This window comes from Arachis stenosperma, chromosome 2 (genome assembly GCF_014773155.1).
Source record: "Arachis stenosperma cultivar V10309 chromosome 2, arast.V10309.gnm1.PFL2, whole genome shotgun sequence".
NCBI lineage: Eukaryota > Viridiplantae > Streptophyta > Magnoliopsida > Fabales > Fabaceae > Arachis > Arachis stenosperma.
In genome coordinates, this window is record NC_080378.1 from 108,761,171 (window position 1) to 108,770,543 (window position 9,373).

The window sequence follows — 9,373 nt, forward strand, 5'->3', positions numbered from 1 at the left end:
CCCATAGAAGTTGGGAGTAGGTGCAGTAAAGTCACCCAGCACCTTCCTTGCATTGTTGTTGTTTTCGGCTGCCATGGCTTCTTCTTCTTTGAAGATTTATGTTAGGTCCTCCACAGAGAGTTGTGCCTTAGCTTCTCTTAGCTTTCGCTTCAAGGTCCTTTCAGGTTCAGGGCCAGCTTCAACAAGAATGCCTTTGTCTTTGTTCCTGCTCATATGAAAGAGAAGAGAACAAGAGAATGTGGAATCCTCTATGTCACAGTATAGAGATTCCTTGAGGTGTCAGAGGAACAGAAAAATAGAAAAAAGAGGTAGAAGAATTCGAACTTAGTGAGATAGAGTTCGAATTGTGCATTGAGGAGTAATGTTACTCCATAAATAGAAGGATGTGAGAAGAGAGGAAGAGTTTTTCGAAAATTAAGTAAAAGATTTTAAAAAACATTTTGAAAAACACAAATTGATTTTCGAAAACCAAAAGTGGAAAAGAAATCAAGTGATTTTTGAAAAAGATTTTGAAATTAGAAATCAAAAAGATATGATTGAAAACTTTTTTGAAAAAGATGTGATTAAAAAGATATGATTTGAAAAACAATTTAAAAAGATTTGATTTTAAAAATTAATGACTTGCCTAACAAGAAAAGATATGATTCAAACATTAAACCTTTCTCAACAGAAAAGGCAACATACTTAAAATGTTCAATCAAATCATTAATTGTTAGCGAGTATTTTTGAAAGAGGAAAGAAATTGATTTTGAAAACATTTGATTGAAAAGATTTGATTTGAAAAAGATTTGATTTTGAAAAACTTTGAAAACTTGAAAAAAAAATCTGAATTAAAAACAGAATCTTCCCTCTTGTGCCATCCTGGCGTTAAACACCCAGAATGGTGCACATTCTGGCGTTTAACGCCCAAACTACTACCCTTTTGGGCGTTAAACGCCCAGCCAGGCACCCTGGCTGGCGTTTAAACGCCAGTCTGTCTTCTTCACTGGGCTTTTTGAACGCCCAGCTTTTTCTGTGTAGTTCCTCTGCTGTATGTTCTGAATCTTCAATCCTCTGTATTATTGACTTGAAAAGACACAAATTAAAAATATTTTTGGATTTTTAATAATAAGAAATAATCAAAATGCAACTAAAATCAAATAACAATGCATGCAAGACACCAAACTTAGCAGTTTGTATACCATTGACACTAACAAAATGAGAATGTATATAACAAAACACTCAAGTCAAGAGAATTCAAAGATCAAAACAAGGAAATCATCAAGAACAACTTGAAGATTAATGAAGACACATGCATGAATTCGAAAAAATGCAAGAAGAACAAAAACATGCAATTGACACCAAACTTAAAATGAGACACTAGACTCAAACAAGAAATATACAATATTTTTTTGGTTTTTTTTTTATGATTTTGTAATTTTTTTTGGATTTTTTGAAAATTAAGTGGAAAAGAAAATAAAGGTATCAAAATTCTTAATGAGGATCCCAGGAATCATGCAATGTTAGTCTAAAGCTTTAGTCTAAAGGAATTAGACATGGCTAGCCAAGCTTCAGCAGGACATTGCATTCAAGAGCTGAATTGATGAGAATCAATCAGCTTTGGTGATGACAATAACATCACCTTGAAACACTAGAATTCATTCTTAAGAACTCTGAAAAATACCTAATCTAAGCAACAAGATGAACCGTCAGTTGTCCATACACGAAACAATCCCCGGCAACGGCGCCAAAAACTTGGTGTGCGAAATTGTGATCACTACTTTTCACAACTCAAATAATCCCTAGTAATGGCCCCAAAAACTTGGTGCTCAATACCATGGCATAAACACAACTTTGCACAACTAACCAGCAAGTGCACTGGGTCGTCCAAGTAATAAACCTTACGCGAGTAAGGGTCGATCCCACGGAGATTGTTGGTATGAAGCAAGCTATGGTCACCTTGTAAATCTTAGTCAAGCAGACTCAAATGGGTATGGGTGATATACGAATAAAACACAAAGATAAAGATAGAGATACTTATGTATATCATTGGTGAGAGCTTCAGATAAGTGTATGAAGATGCTTGTCCCTTCCGTCTCTCTGCTTTCCTACTGTCTTCATCCAATCCTTCTTACTCCTTTCCATGGCAAGCTTATGCAAGGGTTTCACCGTTGTCAGTGGCTACCTCCCATCCTCTCAGTGGAAATGTTCAACGCACCCTGTCACGGCACGGCTATCCATCTGTCGGTACTCGATCAGGCCGGAATAGAATCCAGTGATTCTTTTGCGTCTGTCACTAACGCCCCGCCCTCAGGAGTTTGAAGCACGTCACAGTCATTCAATCATTGAATCCTACTCAGAATACCATAGACAAGGTTAGACCTTCCGGATTCTCTTGAATGCCGCCATCAGTTCTTGCCTATACCACAATGACTCTGATCTCACGGAATGGCTGGCTCGTTTGTCAGGCGAGCGCTCGGTTGTCAGGCGATCAACCATGCATCATGTATCAGGAATCCAAGAGATATTCACCCAATCTAAGGTAGAACGGAGGTGGTTGTCAGTCACACGTTCATAGGTGAGAATGATGATGAGTGTCACGGATCATCACATTCATCAAGTTGAAGAACAAGTGATATCTTGGAACAAGAACAAGCTGAATTGAATAGAAGAACAATAGTAATTGCATTAATACTCGAGGTACAGCAGAGCTCCACACCTTAATCTATGGTGTGTAGAAACTCCACCGTTGAAAATACATAAGAACAAAAGTGATCATTGGTTTCGGCCCCAGAGAGGGAACCAGAAGAACCAAGATGAAAATACAATAGTAAAAGGTCCTATATATAGAGAACTAGTAGCCTAGGGTGTACAGAGATGAGTAAATGACATAAAAATCCACTTCCGGGCCCACTTGGTGTGTGCTTGGGCTGAGCATTGAAGCATTTTCATGTAGAGACTCTTCTTGGAGTTAAACGCCAGCTTTTATGCCAGTTTGGGCGTTTAACTCCCATTTTGGTGCCAGTTCCGGCGTTTAACGCTGGGAATTCTGAAGGTGACTTTGAACGCCAGTTTGGGCCATCAAATCTTGGTCAAAGTATAGACTATCATATATTGCTGGAAAGCCCAGGATGTCTACTTTCAAACGCCGTTGAGAGCGCGCCAATTGGGTTTCTATAGCTCCAGAAAATCCACTTCGAGTGCAGGGAGGTCAGAATCCAACAACATATGCAGTCCTTTTCAGTCTCTGAATCAGATTTTTGCTCAGGTCCCTCAATTTCAGCCAGAAAATACCTGAAATCACAGAAAAACACACAAACTCATAGTAAAGTCCAGAAAAGTGAATTTTAACTAAAAACTAATAAAAATATACTAAAAACTCAACTAAAACTACTAAAAACATACTAAAAACAATGCCAAAAAGCGTACAAAATATCCGCTCATCAGCAATCGAGTTATCCGAATTCGATCTTCGACATGAAGCTCAGACAGCCATCAAATCACAGTATCTGGCCGACTTCATTATAGAGTACACTAACATCTCGAGAACTCCTACAAAATGGAAACTCTACATGGACGACTCTTCAAACAAAACTGGGAGTGGTGCAGGTGTAATTATAAATAGTGATCAGAGAAGCCGACAATTCGGGGGACCCTGAACAAAACCAGAGAACAGCTCGGACAATTCGGGGGACCCTGGACAAAAATAGAAAATAGCTCAGACATTTCGGGGAATATGAAGTCCGACACATACCTCGGGAGCAGAATGCCCAAGTTGATGCACTTTCAAAGTCAGCCAGCACCAACAGCTCGGACAATTCGGGGAATATGAAGTCTGACACATACCTCGGGAGCAGAATGCCCGAGCTGATACATTTTCAAAACTAGCCAACACCAAACCAAGGGGCAATAACAGAAGCCTCATCCTGACTACATTACAAGACCACAACAAGGAAGGAAAACAAACCCTCTCCTCAGGTTCGACGACACCAACCCATAATTCTTCTCCTCATCCCTATCCTTACAAATTCTACGGAACCTCCTAAGTCGCACACAGCACTCAGAGTCAGCCACAGTAACACGCATTAAAACTATAGAATCCAGTCAATCAGACATGCCGTCTGGGATCTTAGTAGACATCTCAGCAATATTTTTTCAAGAAGACATAGGTCAACCATGGGGTTATTACCAAACAACTCGGGCAAATAAGGAAACAACTTGGACAATAATAGCAAAACATCAAGTATCAGATACAACAGTAAAAGGGAAACCCCAAGACTCACACGAAAGTCCAGAGGCACCCTTTGGAGGCAACAAGAGAGCAAAAACCCAAATACAAAGTCAAAGCTTTACATCAAAAGCATGCTAACTTCTACATTGCCCCAACAGAGGAGCTCATCAATGTAACATAACCTTGGCCGTTCACAGAATGGGGACTTGACCTCCTCAGAACCCTTCCCCAAGGATCGGGACAAGTCATGTTCCTCATGTAGGGGTGGATTACTTCACAAAATGGATTGAGGCAGAGCCCCTAGCTAATGCCACTGCTCAAAGAAGTCAGAAATTCTTGTACAGAAACATTGTTACAAGGTGTGGGGTTCCTTACTCCATTACTACAGACAATGATACTCAATTCACAGACACAGGCTTTAGAAAGTTGGTAGCCGACTTGAAAATAAAGCACCAATTCACATACGTAGAACATCCACAGGCTAATGGACAAACAGAAGCTGCCAATAAGGTCATACTAGCCGGGTTAAAAAGAGGCTACAGGACGCAAAGGGAGCTTGGGCTGAAGAGCTCCCATAAGTCCTATGGGCATATCCGATAACTCCACATTCCACCACAAAGGAATCACCTTTCCGATTGGATTATGAAAAAGAGGCAATAATACCGGTAGAAGTCGAAGAAGGATCTCACAAAATGATCCTCTACAATGAAAAAGCTCATCCTAAATGATATCGGAACAAGTCGACCAGGAGAGGGAAAGCTAGCAGCTAATTGGAAAGGATCTTGCCAAGTCACAGAAGTACTGAGAAAAGGTCACCACAAAGTTTCCGACCTCAAGGGGCGAGAGCTACCAAGGTCATGGCATGCCTGCAAAAGGTGCCAGGCCGAGATCTAAAAGATTGCCCGACCTAGAAAGGTAAGTACTAACATGTACACACTCTTATCTTCATTTTATTAAAAAATTGCAGATTCCCTAAAAAGTTTCCTACCAAGACGCCCGACTACGGCATGTCGGCAAGGTGAACAACAGATTCACCGCCCGATCATGACAAAGTCGGCAAGATGAAAACCAAATTCATCATCCGATTACAAAGCGACAAGTCGGCAAGGTGAAAACCAACTTCACCACCCGACCACGATGAAAACCGAATTCATCGTTTGATTTTGACAAAGGTCGACAAAGTGAAAACCAAAATTTACTACTCTACAAACTCCCAAGACGCATTAATCTGAAGTATTCATCGTCCGATTATAAAGCAACAGATCGGCAGAAAGTGAAAAACAATTTCACTGCACGATCACGATAAAGACAATCGTCCGATAAAAGTGAAAACACGATTCACCCAAAGGACGATCTAGAGATGACAACCACTTTCTACAAATCGGCAAAGATGAACACAGAATAATGTAAGAAGTTATCGAAAGTGATCCAAGAAAGAACCTGACGAGGTCTTACGGATTGCTAAAATAATAACTTAAAAAGACTGGCCGACGTTAAGAAGTCGGACCAAGTCAACCCAAGTTATAAGTAAACCCTGGAAAGAGGTCTGGCCATTAGTATACGCTTTTTGGCATTGTTTTTATCATGTTTTTAGTTTGTTTTAGTTAGTTTTTATTATATTTTTATTAGTTTTTAGTTAAAATTCACTTTTCTGGACTTTACTATGAGTTTGTGTGTTTTTCTGTGATTTCAGGTATTTTCTGGCTGAAATTGTGGGACCTGAGCAAAAATCTGATTCAGAAGCTGAAAAGGACTGCAGATGCTGTTGGATTCTGACCTCCCTGCACTCGAAGTGGATTTTCTGGAGCTACAAAAGCCCAATTGGCACGCTCTCAATTGCGTTGAAAAGTAGAGATCACAATTTCGTGCATCAGATAAGAAACCTAAATTCCTCCAATTCTCACCAAGAGCTCTTTTTAGTACTTAATTTCTATTTTCATTGCTTTTAATTGCTTTCCTTTAATTCATTGCATGCTCATTTAATTCCTTGCATATTTACATTCTCTTGCTATCATCAACCCCCATTTCCCCTATTGCCAACAATTGTACACTTAATTGCAACTCCTAGGGAGAATGACTCGAGGTTGAATTACTTTCGATCTCGGTTATTATAATTTAAATTTAAAACATTTGATTTGGGAATTAATTGTTGGTCTAGACTATACTTTCAACGATGTGATTCTACTTTGTGAAAATCTAGATCAACGATAAATTCTTAACATCATGGAGCAGCTTTGAATGATGAAGAATGAGCTGAGCTCATCTTGTTTTATGAGTTGGTTGGGCCCACGGTTTCGGTTTGGGCCTGGTCTAACCGGTTCGGTCCGTTTGGCCCAATCTTAGGCCAAATTCTTTGAAATTAGTGTCAAAATTCTTGTTTTAATTATCTCTATCCTATTAAACTATAAAACTCACATTTTTAATTTCTTTTATTAAAAATTAATTTATTGATTAAGTATTCACTAATTTTACGGGGTTTACATTTAAGTGTGGGAGAATTGATGAGTAGTCCATATTTGATGATAAGTTTTGGCTTGAATTGGACAAATTTCATCCCATAAACTCACACTTAACCACCAAATAGCATACGTTTGTGATTTCTCTCTAGATTAGACCTAAATGCGAAAACATGCGTTTTTGTGCTTAAATTGGTCATTTTAATTCCACTTTAATTCCATTTGATGCCTTGATATGTTTGTTAAGTGATTTCAGGTCAATTAGGCAAAAATGGTTTGGTAGAAGTGGAAGAAAGCATGCAAGAAGGGAGATTTCATGAAGAAAACAAAGGAGAAGCACACAGTCAAGTGTGCGTACGCACAACCTCCTGTGCATTCGCACAAGTGGATATCAGCAAGTGTGCGTGCGCACACACTTCATTAATGAAGCACGTGGCTCATGATTTTAGGGGCTTCTTGGCCCAATTTCGGAAGGCTGGAAGCTCATTTGGAGTGCTATATCAAAGAATGATCATTTCATATGAAGGAGAGCTCACTTTTAGACATTAGAAGACATTATTAGGAGTAGGAGTAGTGTAGTTTAGAAAATGCTCTCTCAGGGTTTAATTAGGTTTTATTGTAGAATTTTATACTTCAAGTTTTGATCTTGGATCTTGCTTATCTCATTGTAAGTACTCTTTAATTTTCCTTTAATTACACTACTCTTGTTATATTTTCTTTTGGTTCAAGTTACTTTGTTAATATAAGCAATTTTGATTTCTTGAATCTTTTGTTTATGAATTTGATATTTATGATTGCTATATGCTTGATTGAGTTTCTATTGTTGATATTGTGAATATTTTGGTTATAGTTTTTATTATCCTTTGTAATTTACTATGTTTTGTTTTTATGCCCACAAAGTGTTTGTGAAAATGCCAACTATAGATTTTGAGTAGATTTTCACACCTTGACTTGGAAAATGAATTCCTAGGATACTAGAGTCATGTCCGACATTTAGTGATAATTCTTGGGTTGTTAGTTGGCTCTTGTTTCTAGTGACGCTAGCTTTTTACTAAGTTAATTAGTAAGTTAGCTAAGACTTATGGATTAAGGTCAATTATGCTTGCTTGACTTATTCTTCGATGTTAGGGGTTGACGAAGTGAGATTAACTCATCATAGTTGCCATAGTTGTGGTTATGACGATGATAGGATTCCTTAATTTTCATTCCCAAGTCAAGGCTCTTTTATAAAATTATAGCATTTTCACTACTTTTGACCTTATATTCTTTTTAATTGCATTAATTTCCTTTTTGATCATTTGTTAGTTCTTTTATTCCTTAGTTCTTTTACATTTTCCATTTTATACTTCAAAACTCACGTATTTCACAACCAAGAATGTTCACCTAAGTTGCATGGTCTGAGGGAGACGACCCGGGACATAAACCTCTCGGTTAATATTTGTTTTGATTGTGACAAACCTTTGAATTAAATTTTGATTGTGGGAATTGCTTGTCGGCCTAGACAATGCTTGTAACGAGTTCCTATTTTGTGAAATTTTAGACCGGCACTAATCCGCACATCACGACGCGGTTTGGATATGATGATTTTTTTTTAAAAACTCTGATCCGATCCGATCCAATTTCAAGCGGTTTGGATTGGATTGGATTTTTGATTTTATAAATTAAAAAATTAAATATATATAACAAGTCTCAACATCAAAATTTAAGTAACCAACAATGACATAACAAGTCTTAATAATATCTTGAAAAACTAACAATAACATAACAACAGAAATAAAATTATAGGTTAGTTAAAATAAATAAATAAATACATTTTGAACATGAAATATTTATTAAATAATAATAATAAAGATTTATATCTTCTAAATTTTGAATTTTACTTTAGAGAGTAAAGTGTGATCTCTCACCATTTATTTCATAAGTGGGACCAAGAGAAAATATGAGAGAGAAATCATTCAAGGTGAGAGAGATCACACCTTACCCTCTAAAGTAAAAATTCAAAAGTTATAAGAACAAAATTCAAAATAATAATATTATAGCACATTGTGTTGTTTGGATTGGATTGGATCGGTTATGAGAAATAGATTCGAAATCCAATCCGATCCAATAGTTTGAAAAAAATAGAATCCAACTTAATCTAAATTGGTATAATTTTAATAGATTTTCAGTTTGGATTGAATTTGATGAGTGGTTTAATTTAGATCGGTTTGGATTTAAATACCCCAGTTAAATTCAAATAAAATCTTTCATAGATAGTAACCCATCTACTGAATTAATAAATTAGAAGAGAATCCAACTAAATCTTAATTAGTATAGTTTTAATCAATTTTCAGTTTGCACTGGATTTGATGAGCAGTTTAATTTAGATCGGTTTGGATTTAAATACCCCTAGTTAAATTCAAATAAAATCTTTCATAGATAGTAACCCATCTACTGAATCAATAAACTAGTGTTAAACCCGTGCGATGCATGGACTTATATTTAAATTTGACATGTTAAATAAAAAAAATTTTATAATCATAAATTTTTCGAGTTTAGTATAACACTATCATTGTCATTATATAGTAAACGTACTGAATATGTTGTTTTATCTCTATTCAAAGTAAAATGCAAATGGAAGACTTTAAAGTCTATAATATTCTTGAGCCATAAGGAAGTAGACATGAAAAAATAAGAACATATATAACTGTAATAATAGCATGTCAAT